Genomic DNA, 22,158 nt, shown 5'->3' on the forward strand with positions numbered 1-22,158 from the left:
ATCAAGACACCTCAGATGATTCAAGTGAACCTGAAATGACTCCGGACAGGGAGTGTCAAGAAACCAAAGCTGATTCAAGTGAACCAGAATGGACGCCAGATGGGGAACGTCGACAAGCCGAAGGTGATTCCAGTGAACCGGACATGACTCCAGACGGGGAGCGCCGAGGAATCGGAGACGGCACGCTCAGTGAGACAGCAGATGCCACAAAGGACACTGACACAAATACCTTTGTGAAGGACTTGAATTCTCCACTCGGTGTGGTCATTGAGCGCAACAAACACAACAACAAAACCTACGAAAACAACAAAGGCAACAACAAGAAGCGTACCAAAGACACCATCGTCAACAACAAGCACGACAAAAACAACAACACTGGAACAACGACTGGCACGACATGGTACAACTCTGCAAATGCAGGACAATGTAACAGCACAGCTCCTAACACTGGCAAGAGTGCAGCCATGCCATGGCATGACAGCAAATCTCACCGATTCAAGTTTGCTCCACTACAAACAAGCAAATCAGCTTTCAAGACAGATGAGTTTGCTCCACTACAAACAAGCAGACCAGCTTTCAAGGCAGCTGACATACGGCATCGATATCGCAATCACAAGAAACAGTCGGACGACACAGATTACATACTGCATCGCTCCACAAGCATAGAAAAAAAGAGTCCAAATCAGACACAGTGATTTGACCGCTTCTTGGTTCCTTCAGCACAGGAACACTGACGGCGTTCACAAGGAAATGCCACCATCAACATCACCATTTCACCAACAAAACAAGAAAGCCACTCAACCATATTAATTCATGAACTTTGGACTCATACTTATTATTTGGTATTGTATACTCATCACTGTCATCATGATTTGTATATGTCATCACTTATCCACCTATTTTGTTCAATTTTCTTTAACACTGTACAGAAAATATGTAACATGAAAAAAGGGGGGATGTGGTGATATGCATCACTGTAAATACACAAGGGGTTAATGTAAATACACTGGGACTAAATAAACACTAGAGGGAGCACCAGAGACATCATGACACACAGACACGACCAATGGGCAGTCAAGACACCCAGAGGTGACACTACCACAAGGGGGCAACCCATATAAAAGGACAGGGCACACATGCTCTTTCTCTTTCCACAGGCGACACTTAGTGAGAGACACAGGGGCAGATCAGGAAGCATCACACCACACGTGGATTAGAGCAGACTGGTTAGTTAGATTGAGTTACTACAGCAAGATTAGCAGGAGAGTCGAACTCAAGTAGGAGAATTGTTAACTGTTCAATAAATGTGTTAAACCTATCTCCAAGACGGAACCTTCCTTTGTCAGAGTATACATCAAGGAAGCAGCTTCTGCTACATGAAGAAGCATAACACAACACCTGTGTAGCCTTGGCCCTCATAGGTATTCCTGAGGGGTCTCCTTATATACCCGTGTAGCCTTGGCCCGCATAGGTATTCCAGTCATGTTCTTGGGTGAGAGAGAGTATATTAGCTACTTTATCCCAGGACTATTCCCGGCTAAGGGACAGCACTCTCATCTATTTGGTCCAGTCCAGTTCAGTGAACAGCAGATTGAAATGAGAAATTTGGCTGATGATATTTTGAACCGAGGGCCGGTGCAGCTGAACAGCAAACTCCCTGTTTTCGCTGCCCACTTGTAAAAAAACATATTCTAAGCAGAAAGGTTGCTCCTGCTCCTGCAGCACAGTGGCTAGCATTGCTGCCTCACAGCGCCAGGAACCGGGGTTCGATTCCAGCCTTGGGTACAATCATAGAATTTACAGTGCAGCAGGAGGCTATTCATTGAGTCCGCACCGGCCCTTGGAAAGTGCACTCTACTTAAACCCACAACTCCACCCTATGCCCGTAACCCCACCTAAACGCTTTTGGACACTAAGGGCAATTTATCATGGCCAATCCACATAACCTGAACATCTTTGGATTGTGGGTGGAAACCAGAGCACCCGGAGGAAACCCACGCAGACACGGGGAGAACGTACAGACATAGACAGTGACAATTGAACCTGGGACACTGGAGCTGTGAAGCAACAGTGCTAACCACTGTGCTACTGCGCCACCCATGGAGTTTGCACATTCTCCCCGTGTCTGCGTGGGTTTCCTCCGGGTGCTCCGGTTTCCTCCCACAGTCCAAAGATGTGCAGGCTAGGTGGTGTTACGGGGGATAGGGCGGGGTGCGGATCTAGGTGAGGCATCCTTTTGGAGGGCCGGTGCACACCCGATGGGCCGAATGGCCTCCTTCTGCACTGTAAGGATTCTGCAGATTCTATTCTCGTGGCACTGATGCTGTTACCTCGTGAGGGACTGTCAGCCGAGTTTTAAGTTGTGAAAAAATAAGAGTCATTGCGTGACTGACAGGGACAGATTGCTGTGTTATCTCGCTCAGTGTTTCCAACAGCTAGACTCTGCACACAGCCTCCCATTCTATCCCGGGGGTAGGGGGATGCAGTCATCTGTAAGCAAAGTGCAGTCCAGGCTGTCTGGAAACTCGTTTACTTTCCCCCGTTGAAGGGACTGGGGGCGTTGGGTATGCCTCTTACAGGACGAGATGTGTGGCTTGCAATCAATAAAAGAAGCCACTTTGCTGCAGCCTCTAGATGTTAGAGGTCGTGGGTTTGGAAGGTGCTGTCAAAGGAACGGTGTTGAGTTACTGCAGTGCATCTTGTCGATGGTACACACGGCTGCCGCTGAGTCGGTGGTGGAGGTTTTGAATGTTTGTGGAAGGAGGAGCAATCAAGCGGGGCTGCTTTGTCCTGGATGCTGTCGAGCTTCTTGAAGTTTGTTGGAGCTGCACTCATCGAGGCAAGTGGAGAGTATTCCATTACACTCCTGACTTGTGCCTTGTAGATGGTGGACAGGCTTTGGGGGGGGTCAGGAGGTGAGTTACTCACCGTAGGATTCCTAGTCATTGACCTGTCCTGGTAGCCACAGTATTAATGTGGCCAGTCCAGTTCAGTTTCTGATAACCCCCAGTATGTTAAAATAAAAGCAAATTACTGCGGATGCTGGAATCTGAAACCAAAAGAGAAAATGCTGGAAAATCTCAGCAGGTCTGGTAGCATCTGTAGGGAGAGAAAAGAGCTAACGTTTTGAGTCCAGGTGACCCTTTGTCAAAGCTCGAACACCCCCAGGATGTTGATTGACACTAATGGCCTGAAGACCAGTGGTAAAGATGCTAAGTGATAAACTACAAGAGGCAAGTCAGCTTTTTAAGTAAAATATAAGACCGAAAAGACCATAAGATGTAGGAGCAGAAGTAGGCCATTCGGCCCATCGAGTCTGCTCAGCCATTCAGTGAGGTCATGTCTGATCTGATGTGATAATCCTCAACTCCACTTTCCCACCTTATGCCCATAACCCTCGATTCCATTACTGATTAAAAATCTGTCTATCTCAGCCTTGAACAAACTTATCGACACAGCCTCTACAGCCCTCGGTGGTAAAGAATCCCACAGATTCACTACCCTCAGAGAATAAATTCCTCCTCACCTCCGACATTTAATGGGTGACCCCTTACTCTGAGATTATGCCCTCTGCTCCTAGACTCTCCCACAAGGGGTAACATCCTCTCAGCATCCACACTGTCAAGCCCTCAGAGAATCCTACATGTCTCAATAAGGTCACCTCTCATTCTTCTAAAGTCCAATAGGTACAGGCCCAACCTACTCAACCTCTCCTCATAAGAAAATCCCTCCATCTCTGGGGTCAACCTAGGGAACCTTCTGCCTGTATATCTTTCCTTAGGACTTTGTTTAAAAAATGAGCAAGGTTTATTCACCCCAAATCTTTCTAAATTAAAAAAAAATCCCTCACAAACTATTTGTTCCCATTTGGAAACATGAATATCGATACACCACAAGCAGATGCATTGGCCATGCTAAATTGCTCCTTCGTGTCTATCGGTTAGGTGGGGTTACGGGAGAGAGGGCAGCGGTTGGGCCTGGGTGGGGTGCTCTTTGGAGAGTCAGTGCAGACTGGATGGGCCGAATGGCCTCCTTCTGCACTGGAGGGATTCTATGATTCTATGAATTAGATCTATCTGAACTGGTCCAATAGATCGATCGAGGCAATATACTTGATTATAAAATTGATGTTGCTCCAGTGTATCAAAGGGATTGTGCGTCCAGTTCCTCAGACATGCGTCTGCCTTCAGTCTCTGAAGGAGAGAAATGGGGCCGCAGGGCTGTTTATTGGCTTGATTTGAGGGCACTCAGGTTGGAATTATATTTCCCATGTTTACATTCACATGAAGCAGCTGCACTGGCTACATGAATATGATTCCAGTTTGTGGCATCGCTGTGCAATTTGTGGCCTCTTCTTTCCCTCACCAATACCCCTCTGCCTATGTTCACTGAAAATTCTGAGACATCCTGACAAACGTAGAGCATCAATTTCTAAGCCCTGCCTGGAATCCGGGGACAGCGGCCCACTAGATTCACGCTGGCCATTGGGTGGGGCAGATGCCCCTCTAGATTCACGCTGGCCATTGGGTGGGGTGGATGCCCCCTCTAGATTCACGCTGGCTATTGGGTGGGGTGGATGCCCCTCTAGATTCACGCTGGCCAATGGGTGGGATGGGTGTCCCCTCTAGATTCACGCTGGCCAATGGGTGGGATGGATGTCCCCTCTAGATTCACGCTGGCCAATGGGTGGGATGGATGTCCCCTCTAGATTCATGCTGGCCAATGGGCAGGGTGGGTGTCCCCTCTAGATTCACGCTGGCCATTGGGTGGGGTGGTTGCCCCCTCTAGATTCACGCTGGCCAATGGGTGGGATGGATGTCCCCTCTAGATTCACGCTGGCCAATGGGTGGGATGGGTTTCCCCTCTAGATTCACGCTGGCCAATGGGTGGGACGGGTGCCCCCACTAGGTACACGGCCGTTGGGTGGGACGGGTGCCCCCGCTAGATTCACGTTGGCCATTGGGCAGGGTGGATGCCCCCTCTAGATTTACGCTGGCCATTGGGTGGGACGGGTGCCCCCACTAGGTACACGTTGCCGTTGGGTGGGGTGGGTGCCCCCTCTAGATATACATTGGGGGTTGGGTGCCCCCTCGATTCACGGTGGCCGTTTGGGTAGTTTGGGCGCCCCCTCTAGATACAGGTTAGTCATTGGGTAGGGTGGGTTCCTCAAGATCCATATTGGCTGTTGGTGGGGTGGGTGCCCCCTCGATTCACGTTGGCCATTGGGCAGGGTGGATGCCCCCTAAAGATCCACGTTTGCCATTGGGAGTTGGGTGCCCCTCTAGACCCACATTGGCCGTTGGGAGTTGGGTGCACCTTTAGATCCACATTGTCTGTGGGTGGGGTTGATGCCCCTCCAGATCCACATTGGCCATTGGGAGTTTGGGGGTTGGGTGCCCCTCTAGATCCATATTGGCTGTGGGTGGGGTGGGTGCCCCTCTAGATCCACGTTGGTCATTGGGTGCCCCTCTAGATACACATTGGCTGTGGGTGGGGTGGGTGCCCCCTTTCAATTCATGTTGGTCGTTGGGTGCCTCCTCTCGATTCACGTTGGCCGTTTGCACAACAACAACTGACATTTATATTCCGCCCTTAATGTGCTACAATGTCCTAAAGTATTACTCAGAATCTGAGTCTAAGAAGGAGAATTTAAGACGAGTGAACAAAAGGTTAGCCAAAGATAGAGATTTTAAGGAGTACCTTAAAGGGAGTGGAAGTGGAGAGGTATGGGAGAGAATTCCACTGCTGGGGGCCCAGGCATAGTTACAAATTCTGGAGCGATTAAAAACGGGGATGTGGAAGATGCCAGAATTTCAGGAATACTGAGACCTCAGATGGTTATGGGGCTGGAGGACATGACCGAGATCGGGAGGGGTCAAGGCCAGGGAGTGATTGGAAAGCAAGGTTGAGAATTTTGAATCCAAATCAGGATTGTTGGACGCCATTATATGTCAGTGAGCAATGGGTTGATGAATAATCTCAGTAAACCCCCTCCTTTACTACTCTCCCTGCTGGGTTTAAGAAGTGGCTCTTCAGCTTGGTTTAATTCTGATTGGTTTGTTCATTGATTAGGGGTCAGACTTGTTTTGTCTACATTTGCTCTTCCTGGGTGTATATTCATCCTGCACGGTCAGCATTACATCTTTCAAAATGCCATTCCAATTACTTTCCCCAAGCTCTTTCCTCATTTTCTTTCGAGTTTCCTGTGCTCTGAACACAATATATTTCCTGCATGGACATGACCAGAATAAATAATCATCAGGTTATTTTTCACATTTTTTTTTTTTTTGCATTTTCAACTGCTTTAATATATGATGAGTTCATGCTTAATTATTGGAAAAAGTGGGTTGTTTCCAATTAGCTCTGTCCAGCAGAGCTGTCAACATTGGGGAATGTAGCAATAAGATTGATATACAGTCCAGACAATCGTGCCCTTTAAGTTGCTCAACTCAACGCTGCCATGCATGAAATTTTATGCTGGCCAACTTTTACACATTAGTAACAGGAACTGAACTTCATCAATTGTGAAGCACATTAAAGCATTCTGAGGGGCATTTTTATTTTTAATAGTGACCTGAGGTTTTGTTTTGACCATTTTGTGGACTGAAATGACTCTTGCTTCCATATAAATAATTTTGTAGAATTGCATAGAATATACGGCAGAGAAAAAGGCCATTCAGTCCTCTTCTGCTCCAGAAAGCCAATCGATACAGGATAGAAATGGAGCCAATCCTTACGCACTTTTAGAAGGATTTATTTGCAGAGGTACAAAGCATAAGCGCGCATCTCCTAAGTCAACAACCACAATTTCAATGCGTATCTATTTATAGGGGCACAAGTGGATCCCCAGTTAATGCCCACCACCCGCACCTAATTAAACATAATTAATATATAAATAACAAGCATAGCCAGCCAATGTTGACATTTATGTTCTACTTGAGCCTCCCCACATCGTTCTTTATCTAACCCTCTCAACATACTCCTCTCATCCCTTCTCTCTAACTTTGCCTGGAAGCTGACCACATTCAGCAGCTGCTCCTGGGCGTGAACATCCTGAAGGACCAATGAAAGATGCCATTTATTTTCCACACTGGAGAACGACGTAGTTCCATGTAATGCGTTATCATCATGTGGAAAAGATTTGCGCCTGGACATCAAGGTGCGTGAAGAACAATACGGTGGCAAGGTGACAAGGAAGGAAAGGACTTCCAATGTCTAATCCCTTTAACATCCTTATGGAATCTCCAACCACTTCGCAGCCAGTGAATTTCTTTTAAAGTCTCGTTACTGTTTTAACACAAGGTAACATGGCAACCAATTAGTGAACATCAAGGTTCCGCGAACAACAAGACAAATGACCAATTGACCTGTTGTGGTGGTGTTGGTTGAAGGATAAATATTGGCCATGACACTAATAATAAGAATCTTTATTAGTGTCATAAGTAGGCTTACATTAACACTGCAATGAAGTTACTGTGAAAATCCCCGAGTCGCCACACTATGGCACCTGTTCGGGTACACAGAGGGAGAATTCAGATGTCCAAGTCACCTAACAAGGGAGAACTCCCAGGTTACAGTTCAAATAGTGCTATGGGATCTTTTACATCCATATGAGAGGGTAGATGGGGCCTCCGTTTGACATCACATCGTTTTCAGTGAAGCACCTCCTGAGTACTGTGCTGGAGTCTCAGTGAGATTATGTGAACAATTGAAGATTTGGCTGTATTGAAAACGGAAAAATGCTGGATAAACTCAGCAGGTCTAGCAGCATCAGTGGAGAGAGAAATAGGGTTGATGTTTCAAGTCTAGTATGGCCCTTCTCCAGGTTGTCGGAGAGTCATAGGGACCAGAAACTTTAACTCTGTTTCTCTGTCCACAGACGCTGCCAGACCTGCTGAGGTTATCCAGCATTTTCTGTTTTTATTTCAGATTTCCAGCACCCGCAGTATTTTATTTTAATTGAAAGTTTTGCGGTACCTAGTGTAGAAAGCATGTTGTCCATCTTCTGCTCCATCGATGTACAATGATTTGTTTTGGGAAATGGGTTCTGATGGGCGGCAACCCGATCATTCAAAAGGCTATGCCGATCCATCCATTAAAAGCCCAGTGTGATTCCAATTGATGTTTGGCACACTCGGTGAGGCTGGTAAGAACTCTGTGTCAGATGCCTCATTAATGTCATTATCCAGTACGTCAGCGGCTGAATATTGTTGCAGCGGCATTTTCCTTCGCAACCTCGAAGTATGCGAATGTCACTGCTGGAAAGCGAAAATCATGTCAGAATGCTTTGAACACACTTTGCATTCAATTGTAAATTGCTTGTTGTCGAGGAAGATAGTAACGCCTCACCGGCTAAGCTATACTCTTCAATTTGTCCATTTTTTAACCATATGTTGTGAATGAGGTACAAGGGACTACTTGTATTTTGAGAAACTTTTTATATTCCTAGAGAATGGAACAATCAAAAATCCTTTTGGACACTTTTTAAGGAAAGAAAGGTCAATTTTCAGGTGAATGTTTTACCGTGGAATGAACTGTATAAGGCTAAAATGTTTGGACTCATTGCGGGAGCTGAAGGTAAATGAGAGAAGGCCAAACCGTTCATCCCAGCTCACTGCTCAGATCCAAATGGACCACAGACTGCCCACAGTCGGGCAATAATTGGCATTAAACCAAGGACCTCGCTCAGTAAAGTTGCAAGTATAATTGGCTAGGTAAATGGCAAATTTGTACTGATGTGGTAGGAAGTACTTCTCTGAGGTTGTGAATAAGACCCAAAGAGATAACGATTTACCCTGTAAACTCGAACAGAATTGGAACCGCGTTTATGCAAAACAGATTTATGTGTTTCTGTGCACACACAAAGAAAAAAATGGCTTTCTTCTCACAGGCAGGGAACCTCTATTAATGTGGGCAGGGTCAAAATGAGTGTGCGTGTCTCCCTCCCTCTCTCTTTTTGGTGCTGAGTAAGGGCATTGGAAACGACGTTTTCTTTTTGTGTCAACGTCAAGCATCCCATGTCAGGTGCAACAAAAGGTCAGGATAGTCGGGAAACCAATTTGCCGGCAAGGACTGTTTGTCTTCTGAGACAATAGCCGACCATCATAGCAGCACAATCTCCCTATTTATTACCAAAGCTTTCAGTGGTAGTAAATGTTTAATGCACACACATCTCTTGAGTCCATCAAGACTTTATTGGCTACTGAATCAAGTCGGGACTACTTTTCCGTTAGCTTTTCCTGCTTGCTAATCCAGTGCTTTTTTTTCCCTTTAAGACATCTGGGGCCATAGTTCTAAGCTAACTTAATGTTTCCTTCACTAAAGCCAGCTTCACATATGTCTTAAATTAGATTGTGGAAGACATCCGATAACAATCTCCTGCTCATAAAGGATAAGTATGAAGGACACACTAATGATGAATAGTTGGTACCAGTCCAGAAACAAATTGTTCTCAGTCCGTTGGTGAAGTGTTAGATGAAGAGATTCCAGATTACTGACTAGCTTGGTTTTATTATTGGGGGAGGTTGTGGAGGGGGTGGGGGGAGTGAGTTTGCTAGTTCACTGAAGTAAAACGTAATGTTAAAAGATGCATTATTTTCACTTACTCCCAGCTAGGTCATGTTGGACCACTGCCCAGAGAAAAGGTCCCTCCTTCTAGGCTTCAGATCAATGCTGCAATCTAACCCTAAGCGGCAAAGAATTGCATTTGTACAGCAGTCAGGACCTTCCAAAGCAGTGCTGGAGGACCGGGGGCCACATGCGGCCCCTCTGGGTTCTGAATCCGGCCCACCAGACATTTTGTTGATCATTGTCCAAGCGCAGGGCTGCCACATTTGGGCGGCACGGTAGCACAGTGGTTAGCATTGTTGCTTCACAACTCCAGGGTCTCAGGCTCGATTCCCGGCTTCGGTCACTGTCTGTGTGGAGCCTGCACGGGTTTCCTCCGGGTGCTCCGGTTTCCTCCCACAAGTCCCGAAAGACATGCTGTTAGAATCATAGAATTATAGAATTTACAGTGCAGAAGGAGGCCATTCAGCCCACCGAGCCCGCACCAGCCCTTGGAAAGAGCACCCTACCCAAGCCCACACCTCCACCCTATCCCCGTAACCCAGTAACCCTACCCAACCTTTTTGGACACTAAGGGCAATTTAGCATGGCCAATCCACCTAACCCGCACACCTTTGGACTGTGGCAGGAAACCGGAGGACCCGGAGGAAACCCACGCTGACAAGGGGAGAACGTGCAGACTCCGCACAGACAGTGACCCAAGCCAGGAATTGAACCTGGAACCCTGGAGCTGTGGAGCAACTGTGCTAACCACTATGCTAGCGTGCTGCCCCACGGTAGGTGAATTAGACATTCTGAATTCTCTCTCTGTATACCCGAGCAGGCGCCGGAGTGTGGTGACTCGGGGCTGTTCACAGTAACTTCATTGCAGTGTTAATGTAAGCCTACTTATTATTACATTCCGCTGAGTTCCGTCCCTTTTACTCCTCTCGGTCTGACTGAATCGATTTGCATGTAATAATAATAATAATTGTTTATTGTCTCAAGTAGACTTACATTAACACTGCAATGAAGTTACTGTGAAAAGCCCCTAGTTGCCACATTCCGGCGCCTGTTCGGGCACACGGAGGGAGAATTCAGAATTCACAGCTGGTACGGGAATTGAACCCGCGCTGCTGGCCTTGCAAACCAGCTGCCGAGCCCACTGAGCTAAATGAGCTACTGAAAAGTAAGGGCGAGCGAAGTGAGGGGCACGCTGATTGCTCACAACACTGACTGTGAGAGCCGTGCGCTCCCTCTGTGTCCAAAGTGTAAATATTTATTTTGGTTTTACCATTGGAAGTTGATGACAGTTCTATTAATATATAAATTATTCAGCGCTTTCTATAACTGGTTCTGAAATATTCGGTGTGTATTAAATGTAGTTAATCTTCTTAATTGGGCCATGGTTAGTGAACACGGGCGATTTCAATCTTACGGCCCACTGAGATAAAGGAGGGCCACTTATACGGTCCACTCACCAGCCTCGGTTGCCCGTCCCTGCCCCAAAGCATTTGACACGCAGTAAATTACTGTTCAGTATAGTCACTGTACTTTCAGAGGCAATTGCATTAGCCAGTGTGTGAATAGTGAGGTCCCACAAACAGAAAATGAGAAAAGTGATCAGTTAATCCAATTTAGTGAGGGATGGATGGTGATGAGGACACCAGGATAATTCGTCTTATTCCAGTAATATCGGCGGCTTGATGCCATAGATCAAAGTTGTTAAACGGTATCTCAATAAAATGTCTCACCTGAAAGCTGGCAATTCAATAATCGTCCCTTAACTAGCATCACCACAACTCTGATTATCTGCTCATTTCTTCCATTACTGTGATCAGGATCTGACTGTTTGCAAATTGGCTGGCGTGCTTCTACAGCAGTCACAACACTGTGAAAATAAAGATTTAGTTGGTTGTAAAGAGTGTTGGGAGCTCCTGGTGTATATTGTTAAAGGTGCTGGATATTATTTTTATCTTTGTTCATGGGAACTTCGCTGGCTGGGCCAACATTTATTGCTCATCCCTAATTACCCTTGAGAAGGTGGTGGTGAGCCTCCTCCCAGTTGCAGTCCACGTGGTGTAGGTACATCCACAGTGCTGTCAGGGAGAGAGCTCCAGGATTTTGACCCAATGGCAGTGAAGGAAAAGAGATTAGATATATTTCCAAGTCAGGATGGTGTGTGGCTTGGAGGGGAACCTCCAGGTGATGGTGTTCCCGCGTATCTGCTGCCCTTGCCCCTCTGGATAGTTGAGGTCACAGCTTTGGAAGGTGCTGACTAAGGAGTCTTGGTGAGTTGCTGCAGTGCGCCTTGTAGACAAAAGAAAGTTTTGCCTTCCTATAGCATCTTTCATGACTAAAGCGCTTTGCAGTCAATGCCGTACTTCTGAAGTGTAGTTCCCGTTGCAATGTGAGAAACACAGCAGTCAGTTGGCGCACAACAATGCTCCCAGAAACAGCAGGGTGGTAAAGAGGGAGCGGCACTAGGTAAATTGCTCTGGCAGACAGCCAACATGGACATGATGGACCAAGGAGCTTCCCTCTGTACTGTCACCATTCAATGGTACAATTCTATGATCAGATGGTCTCTTTTTGTAATGTTGATTGAGAGATAAATATTGGACATGGCAATGAGGGTGACACGGTGGCAGTGTGGTTAGCAGTGCTGCCTCACAGTGCAAGGGACCCAGGTTCGATTCCAGAACCTCCGACAGCGCACTCGAGTGTCTCCGCACTGTTGGGATTCTGTGGATTCACCAGGGAGACCTCCCCTACTCTTCTTCAAAACAGTGCCCTCGGTCCTTGCTTTACCATCTCATCTGAAAGATAGCACCTCCGACAGTGCAGCACTCCCTCATTACTGCACTCGAGTGTCACATTGGATTTTTGTGCTGAGCCTTGAGCGCAGAACCTCAGAGACACGAGTGCTACCGACTGACTGCACACTGATGGGGCACACAGCTGCCAATGTGAACCAGTGCTGGATGGAGCGAATGTTTGAGGTGGTGGATCAAAGGGTCTGCTTAATTGTCCAAATGGTGTTGAGCTCCGAGAGTGTTGTTGGAACTAGTTACCTCTCTACCTCCATAGATGGTGAGATGGCCCCATATGTTTGAAGGCGGGGAAGGTTGACAATGATCTCTGAAGATGCCTGTGACTGCTGCAGTGTGAATCTGCCAGTGAGCGCACTCCCTCAATGCAAAAGAGCCAATCAGCCAATAGAGCGTGATTGCCTCATATTACATTTCTTTGTGCTCTCAATTACCTCGAGTGTGAAGTGAGGTGACCTGTTGACTGATGGACTGATAAGTCTATTAACATGTGCTGAGGTGTTTGTTGCATGTCTGCAGGCCATGACTAGGTAATGAATGCGGTTGTGTACAGGGGAACGCATTGCACAGGTCACGGTAGGTCACTGGGCTGCCTGCAGCTCCGAGAGCAGAAAAACGAAAGACGAGCACAAAGTATCCTGCACCGTTGGAAAGGAATTCAACTCCAGGCTCCTGAATGGCAGGGAAGAACCCGGTGCCAATGAATGCAGTGTTTTAATTTGGGTTATCCCGCACTGTGTCCTATAGCCACAAGACACTGCAGCTTGCACAGCCCTCTCCCACCGCAATTCAAACTGTCCTGTCTCCTTCCCTCCCATCAGTTGTCTCAAATCAATTAATTTTATTAAATATACTGCAGTGGCGATGATTGACAGCGCCAATATAAGTTTAATACGGGGAGGATTGCAAGAAATTCTGCAGCCAGTTGGAACTGGCAAAGTCATTGCCATCAGTACGATCACAGTCACTCGTAGCACCGCTATGCGCACACACACACACACACACTCATACACAGCACACACATATACACACACACACACACTCATACACAGCACACACATATACACACACACACACTCATACACGCACACTCACACACACACATATACACACACACATTGCGTGTGTGCTGTCTGCTCGTGTTGCTTTGGCAACGAGAAAGAAAATTCCTCACATCCAGGAGGAATTGCTCGTCGATTTTTCCTCCTTATTGCTATTTTTTGTCCTTTCCGACCCCGTTTATTTGTCCCCGGTTGTCATGAAGTGAAAGTGAACCTGTGACCCAGACTCTCACACTTCACGCAGACAGGAAGCTGGAGGTGCCCACCTGATACAGACCTTTATTTCAATGGCAGTGGGAAAGTCCTGCTAAAACTGTACAAGGCACTGGTTAGACCACATATGGAACAGTTTTTGCCCACTTATCTGAGGAAAGATATACAGGCAGTGGAGGCAGTCCAGAGAAGGTTCACCAGGCTGATCCCGGATATGGGGGGATTTTCTTACATTGAGAGGTTGAATAGGTTGGCCCTTGAATCGATGATAGTGAACTCCCTTCTTGAACTGCTGCAGTCTCTGAGGTGTAGGTACAGTCACAGTGCTGTTAGGGAGGGAATTCCAGGGTGTTGACCCAGCGACAGTGAAGGAAAGGCGATATATTTTGAAGTCAGGATGGTGAGTGACTTGGAGGGGAACATCCAGGTGGTGGTGTTTCCGCGTATCTGCTGCTCTTGTCCTTCTGGATGGTAGTGGTTGTAGGTTTGGAAGGTCCTGTCAAAGGAACCTGAGTGAGTTGCTGCAGTGCGGCTTGTAGATGGTACACACGGCTGCCACTGTTCGTTGGTGGCGGCGGAATTGAATGTCTGTGGAAGAGGGAGCAATCAAGCGGGCTGCTTTGTCCTTTGTCGAGCTTCTTGAGTGTTGTTGGAGCTGCACTCATCCAGGCAAGTGGAGAGTTTTCCATTTCCTGACTCGTTGCCTTGTAGATGGTGGACAGGCTTTGGGGGACCAGGAGGTGAGTTACTGGCCTTTGACCTGCTCTGGTAGCAGGTCAGTATTATGGCTAGTCCAGTTCAGTTTCTGGTTAATGATAACTCCGTGGATGTTGATAGTGGGGATTCAGCGATGGTAATGCCATTGAATGTCATGGGGTGATGGTTAGATCCTCTCTTGTTGGAGATGGTCATTGACTGGCACTTGTGTTGTGCAAATGTTACAAATGTAATTTGCTACATGTCAGCCCAAGCCTGGATATTGTCCTGATCTTGCTGCTTTGGACATGGACTACTTCATTGTTTGAGGATTTGCGAATGGTACTGAACATTGTGCAGTTATCAGCGAAAATCCCCATGCCAACAAGCGGAGAGTTTCCCCCCTGATTCCCATTGACTCCAGTTTAGCTCGGGCTCCTTGATGCCACACTCGGTCAAATGGTGCCTTGATGTCAGGGGCAGTCACTATAATCTCACCTCTGGAGTTCAACTCTTTTGTCCATGTTTGAACTAAGGCTGTAATGAGGTCAGGAGCTGAGTGACCCTGGCAGAATCCAAATTGAGTGTCCGTGAGCGGGTTATAGCTGAGTAAGTGCTGCTTGATAGTTCTTTTCCTGAACACTTCCATCACTTTGCTGATGATGAAGAGTAAGCTGACAGGGTGGTAATTGGCTGCGTTGGATTTGTCCTGTTTCTTGTGTCCAGGACACACCTGGGCAATTTTCCACAATGTCATAGCTGTACTGGAACAGCTTGGTTAGGGGAGCATCAAGTTCTGGAGCACAAGTCTTCAGTACTATCGCCGGGATATTGTCAGGGCCCGTAGCCTTTGCAGTATCCAGTACCTTCAGCTGTTTCTAGATATCATGTGGAGTGAACCGAATTGGCTGAAGGCTGACAGCTGTGATGCTGGGGACGTTGGGAGGAGACCGAGATGGATCATCCACTCGTCACCTCAGGCTGAAGATCGTTCTGTGCTGGGCTCCTGTATCATTGAGGATGGGGGTATTTGTGCAGCCTGCTCCCCCCGTGAGTTGTTTAATTGTCCACCACCATTCTCAAGGGGCTTGACAGGGTAGATACTGAGAAGTTGTTTCCCCTTGTGGGAGAGCCTAAAAACAGAGGGCATAATCTCAGAGTAAGGGGTCGCCCATTTAAGATAGAGATGAGGAGGTCCTCTCAGACGGTGTGGAATTCTTTACCGCAGAGGGTTGTAGAGGCTGGGTCGTTAAGTATGTTCAAAGCTGAGATAGACAGATTTTTAATCAGTATTGGAATCTTGGATATAGGGATAAAGTGGAAAAGTGTTGAGGATGATCACATCAGATGAGCCATGATCTCAATGACTGGCGGAGCAGACTCGATGGGCCGAATGGCCTACTTCTGCTTCTCTGTCTTTTGGTCTTACAAAACAGAAAAAGTTGGAAAAACGTAGCAGCATTTGGAGGGAGAAAGAGTTAACGTTTGGAGTCCGAATGACTTGCACAGAGCTGATCTGAAGAAGAGTCATATGGTCTTGAAATGTTAATTCTATTCCTCCACAGATGCTGCCAGACCTGCTGAGGTTTTCCAGCATTTTCTGTTATTTTCGACTTCCAGCTTTCGCGGTATTTTGCTTTTATTTTAGCTGTACCTGAAGTTGATGTTGAATTTGTGCAATAGAATACATGCTTTAAGTTAGGGATTAAGCACAGTGGGACCCAATTGGGAAAGGATTCAGGAATCATTGCAGGAGTATATAAACCAGTTCACACTGGGAGGAACTGGGAGAGTCTGTGACTGTACTTTGCTGTCTTGAAATGCAGGCTAGCTTCAGACTCATTCTTCCCCAATGTACAATTATTGGAATTAACACCTGAGAGGTTGACTTCAAATGCCCCTCATCAGCCATTTAAAACCTTTTTGGAGTGATTAATCCACCACGCTTGAAGCTCTACTCAGGCTGCAGGACTGCTCGAGAGCGCCACCTCTGTCAGCTCTTGGGGAAACATCAAAGGATTGGCACCCACATAGCTGTCTCACGTCACGAAGGTGACCAACACCTGCACAAGAGAAGAAAGGGAGCAATGGATTTTTAAAAAAATGTATTCTTTCATAGAATGTGAATATTGATGAATATTGAATAGTGATTTATTGCCCATCCTTAATTGCCCCTTGAGGATGTGGTGGTGAGCTGCCTTCTTGAACCGCTGCAGCCGAGGTGCTGTCGGAAGGTTATTCATGAAGGCCCCACCCTCTCAACCTTGCCCCTTGCCTGAGGTGTGCTGATCCTCAGGTTGAACCGCCACCAGTCAGCTCTCCCTCCTCAAAGGAGACAGCAGCCTCTGGTCATTTGGGGCTATGGCAACTTTACCTTTTACACCCACAGTGCTGTTTGTGAGGGAGTTCCAGGATTTTGACCCAGCGACAATGAAGGAACGGCGACATATTTCCAAGTCAGGAGGGTGAGCGACTTGGAGCCGTATTTGCAGGTGGTGGTGTTGCCAAGTATCTGCTGCCCTTGTCCTTCTAGATGGTAGAGGTCGCCAGTTTGGAAGAAACTTTGGCGGGTTGCTAATCTGCAGATCTTTTCAAACAGTGCGCTCATTAAGAGACTTGCAAAAGAGAGTGAGAAATAGGCTCTCGGGATGTCTCAAGGCACTTTGAAGGCAATGAAGAACTTTGAGTGTAATTGCAGTTGTGCTAGAGGAAACATGACTGCCAGTTTGAGCACAGCAAGATCCCATAAATAGCAGCGACCCCAATGACCTGTTCTTGTTGGTTGAGGGATATATATATTAGTCTGGACACTGGAGAAGGAATCACCTGCTCATCTTCAACCTACTGCCCTGGGATCTGTTACTCCGCCTGCGAGGGCCGAGGGAGCCTCAGGTGAACATCTCATTTGAAAGACGACCGACATGTCCGACAGTTCAGCGACTGTGCGAAGTTCCCGCTCAACCGTGTCCTTTTTTTTTTTTGTTGCCCCCATAGGACGAGGCTGCAACCTGGAAATGACTTCTTAAATTATGAAGTTATAATTGACTTTTGCAACAATGTGATGTGATCTGATTAGGACTCAACCCCATGCACGGCTGAACGTGAAAGATAACTGATTTATAGAACAAAAAAATTAGTTTTCAAATGTCAAGCTCTGTAATTACTGTCTTGCAACATCCCCGGGGGGAAAGTCCAGGAGCTGGACTTGGAACTTTGCCAAAAATGATTGCAATAATTAATAAGACTTTGAAAGAATGAGAAATAATTATTCACACAGGCACAGGATTCAGAGCACTGGGAACAGCTTTTTTTCAACAACTGAACATGTAATAACCCATTTAGCCTGCATTTCTTCTCCTCCTCAAAGGTTTCTCACTTCCTCGTGTGCTGATCTTGTTGGATTGCAGTTTCACAGTTGTCTTCAAGCAATGTCCTCAAGCGATCAAATTATGTGTGTTGACGGCCGAATCCATGGTCATGTAACTGGGCTTGAGTCGGTGCTGCCCTCTCTCTGGGCCCGTCCATCCAGACTTCCGATTGGGGGCAGCTGGATCGTTTTCAGGGTCACGAACCCTGACCCAATTGCCTGTTGCTTTGCCCAATGGCAAATAGAGGGGGGCTAGAACACCTGTGAGAGAGGGGAAAAGTACAGGTTACACAAAACACAAAGAAATAGGAGCAGAGGTAGACCATATGGCCCTTCGACTCTGCACTGCCATTCGAGAAGGTCAAAGCTGATCTGATCTTCATCTGAATCCCTTATTCCTCGTAATCCTTGACTCCCCTGCAGTTCAAGTACCTATTTATCTCAGCCTTCAACATATTTAATGAAGAAAGGTTGAACAGCTTGGGCCTCTATTCGTTGGAGTTTAGAAGAGTGGGCGGTGATCTTATTGAAGCATATAAGACTCTGAGGGGGATCGACAAGGTCGATGCTGAGAGGAATTCTCTCCCTCTCGTGGAGGAATCTAGAACTGGAGGGCAGAGTTTCAGAATTACAGTCGCCATCGAAGATGGAGATGAGGAGGAATTTCTTCTCTCACAGTGTTGTAGGCGGCATGGTAGCACAGTGGTTAGCACTCTTGCTTCACAGCGCCAGAGTCCCAGGTTTGATTCCCGGCTTGGGTCACTGTCTGGGCAGAGTCTGCACGTTCTCCACGTGTCTGCGTGGGTTTCCTCCGGGTGCTCCGGTTTCCTCCCGCAAGTCCCAAAAGACGTTCTGTTAGGTGAATTGGACAATCTGAATTCTCCCTCTGTATACCCAAACAGGCGCCGGAGTGTGGCGACTAAAGGCTTTTCACAGTAACTTCATTGCAGTGTTAATGTAAGCCTACTTGTGACAATAATAAAGATTATTATAATTATTATTATCCATCGAGTTCGCTACTCCAGAGAGCAGTAGCAGCCGTGAAGAAATTACGGGCAGATGGTGATGTAGTGGTATTGTCACTGGACCAGACTCCCAGGCTAATAATCCGGGGACATGAGTTCAAACCCACCACAGCGCTTGATGAAATTTTAATTCAATTAAAAATCTGGAATTGAATCTTACTACACCACGCATAATTTCTTCAAAATTCTTCCACTTAAGTTCATTTCCTCTGGTCCTACTTTGCAGTGCTCTTGTTTGTTATCCTATATAACCCCCCCCCCCCCCCCCCATCTTCCTAAACAACCTACTTTCTAAACTGTTAATGAAGTACCTTCACCACCGCCCGTTCAATTCAATCACAGAACAGAAAATCTAGAGGATTGCGCACCAGGTTAGACAACATCTGAAAAATAAATGTGGGCCAAGTTCTTTGTGGAAAGAGATTTCTCCAGAGTTCTTGACAGCTTATTGCAAGTCAGCCTAATGTCCTTTAGGGAAGGAAATCTGCCATCCTTACCCGATCTGGCCGACTCCAGTGTGACCCCAGACCCACAACAACTGTTGACTCTTAACCTGCTTTCCAAAATGGCTACTCAGTTGTGTCAAACCATTGCATAAAAGTATTTGTGATTGTACCTACACTACATGGACTGCAACGGTTCTAAAAGGCAGCCCACCACCACCTTCTCAAGGGCAATTAGAGATAGGCAACAAATGTTGGCCTAGGCAGTGACGCTCACTTTTCATTAGCAAAGAGAAAAAAGTGTTAAAGGTGCTGGACAGGTCCTTCCTGGTACCAGCCTGATCCTAATGAAGCAAGTTTACAACAAAACAGCAAATACTGGACAATCACTGCAGGCTTGACAGCATCTGTGGAGAGAGAAGGGAGCTAACGCTTCTTTGTCAAAGAAGCAAGTTTACTGCTGCTGAAAGGAATAGAATCTTATTGAGAAGAAAGGAACCATTCGGCCCATTATATATGTGCTGGCTCTTTGTAAGAACTCTCCAATTAGCACAAGCTCATTCCCCATATCCCTGCGATATTATGAAGTCTCTTAGCGATTGTTTTGTTTCAATGTTTCACTGCAGAGCGAGCCGCTGCCTTCAGTTGTAGGGTCTTGGTTGAGGGCCTCTGCCTGAGGTAAGTAAGCAGGCTCCTCAACTCATCACTCCTGACAATGTCCCAAACACACGATCACCAGGTACCGAGGCCGTCCATATTGAGAGTGAGGCTGGGTTTGCTGCCGGGGGCGACCTGACTGAAGGAGTGAGGCATTTATTGCTGCGCATCAGAGTGCATAATGGCCCATCGCTACCATTTAATATCGAGTGTCTGCACTGTCTCAGGTCATTCCCTGCAGCTGTACATTATTAAAAGGGTTGCTCACTGTGGACTCCATTGTGCCAATCACTAGATCAGGCAGGAGTAGAGAGCTGAAAGGAATGGAGGATGATGAGTATATTAGGAGATAATCATTCTGGCAAGGAGACCCGAGAGTAGAGAAACAGATTGTACAGTTGTCAGCGAATGTGGTGTCCAAATAGTTAGCACCTCCAAATGTTTTAAGGATAATTCAAAAATCGTTTTATGGTTAAGATGGCATAGAATCATAGAATTTACAGTTCAGAAGGAGGCCATTTGACCCATCAAGTCTTCACACGGGAAGAGCACCCTTCCTAGGCCCACTCCTCCACCCTACCCCAGTAACCCCACCTAACCTTTTTGGGACACGAAGGGCAATTTAGCACGGCCAATCCACCTAACCTGCACATCTTTGGACTGGGCGGAAACCGGAGCATCTGGAGGAAACCCACGCTGACACGGGGAGAACGTGCAGACTCCGCACAGACAGTGACCCAAAGCTGGAATCGAACCTGGGTGTCTGGCGCTGTGCAGCCACAGTGCTAACCACTGTGCTACCGTGCCGCCCCTGTGTGGCAGTTATATGATGAACAGAGTTGAAGCAAAGGAGATTTTATCGAGGTGTAGAAGATTATGACAGGTTGAGATAAGGTAGGCAAGGAAAACCTCTTCCCATTGGCTGATTGCACAAGGACGAGGGGACACAGATTTAAGGTTTTGGGGCAGAAATGCAGGGGAGGAATGTGAAGAAGAACCTTTTTAACACAGTGAGTCATCATGATCTGGAACCCGCTGCCCACGAGGGTATTTAGAGGAGTGCCTCACAGGGAAAACTCATTGTTCTTGGTGATTTCAATGCCTGAGTGGGCCCAGACTGTAATACATGGAGAGGAGTACTTCAATACCATCGTACTGGCAGAGCAAACTCCAATGGCCAGCTCCTTCTCATCAAGTGCAGTAGGTTTGACCTAACCGCCACAAACAACGTCATCCAGCAAGAAAGCAGACGGAAAACAACATGGATGCTCCTCAGAACCAAATTCTGGCACCTGTTGAACTGTCATATATGACAGAGATGCAGAATGCTGGCCTGATCACCAGCTCGTTGGGATTATTGTGCCTTTGGTGATAAAATCTAACGCACTAATCTAAGTCAAGCCACAAAGGAAACTTGATGCAACTGTCCTTAAAGACATGGCCAAGAGACAAAAGGTGGAATGAACTAGCCACAGGAATTGTTGATATCCTGGAGGACAGTGTTTCCAGTGAAGATTCTTGGGAAAATTGCGGCACAGCATCTGAGGTCTTAGGAGTCGCCAAAAGGGAGCACCACAGTTGGTTCGCTAAAATGACCAATACATAGACTAGCTTCTAGAAAAGGTGCATGACGCCCATAGATCTCACACTCTGCAGAGGAGTCATATGGACTCGAAACATTTACTCTGTTTCTCTCTCTCTCGCCACTGATGCTGCCAGACCTGCTGAGTTTATCCAGCATTTTCTGTTTTTAGTGCTGGAAAGATAATTGTGTTAATGAGGCACGCAGCTATTCATGTGCCAATCCGCAAGTTCTGGAGATTTCTAGCTCCTACTCCCCTGATTTTGCTGACCAGATTATTAACACTGTGCGTTACTTTTCCCACAAGAGCTGACCCAGTAAAATCAATTGCTTATTGCAGTGATTCAGATGGACATGGAGAATGCCATGGGATGCTGGCAGTTCTCCCAGACAATATTGCTACATTAACAATAGATGGGAGCTAACATTTGCATCACACAATGGCCATCCAAATCAGAGAGAATCTAACCATCGCCAAATCCCCCCAGCGTCAAGATCTTTAGTGTTATTGTCGTGGACCAGAAACGTAATTGGATCAGCCATATAAATACTTGTGGCTACAAGAGCAGGTCAGGGGCTAGGAATCCTGCGGTGACTAACTCACTACCTGACTGCCCAAAGTCTGTCCACCATCTACAAGGCACAAGTCAGGAATGGGTCGCCTGGATGAGTGCAGCTCCAACAACACTCAAGCAGCTTGCCTGGTCAGCACCCTATCCACCATCTTAAATATTCTC

The 22,158-nt window shown here is 46.9% G+C and overlaps 1 protein-coding gene across 4 annotated transcripts in view; it reads left to right on the forward strand.

The window, feature by feature from the left end:
• The window catches only part of smyd3 (SET and MYND domain containing 3), a 1,068,428-nt gene that overhangs the window by 791,796 nt on the left and 254,474 nt on the right, over positions 1–22,158 (forward strand). The gene's annotated exons all lie outside the window — the stretch shown is intronic.

The sequence above is a fragment of the Scyliorhinus torazame genome, chromosome 1, assembly GCF_047496885.1.
Source record: "Scyliorhinus torazame isolate Kashiwa2021f chromosome 1, sScyTor2.1, whole genome shotgun sequence".
Taxonomy (NCBI): Eukaryota; Metazoa; Chordata; class Chondrichthyes; order Carcharhiniformes; family Scyliorhinidae; genus Scyliorhinus; species Scyliorhinus torazame.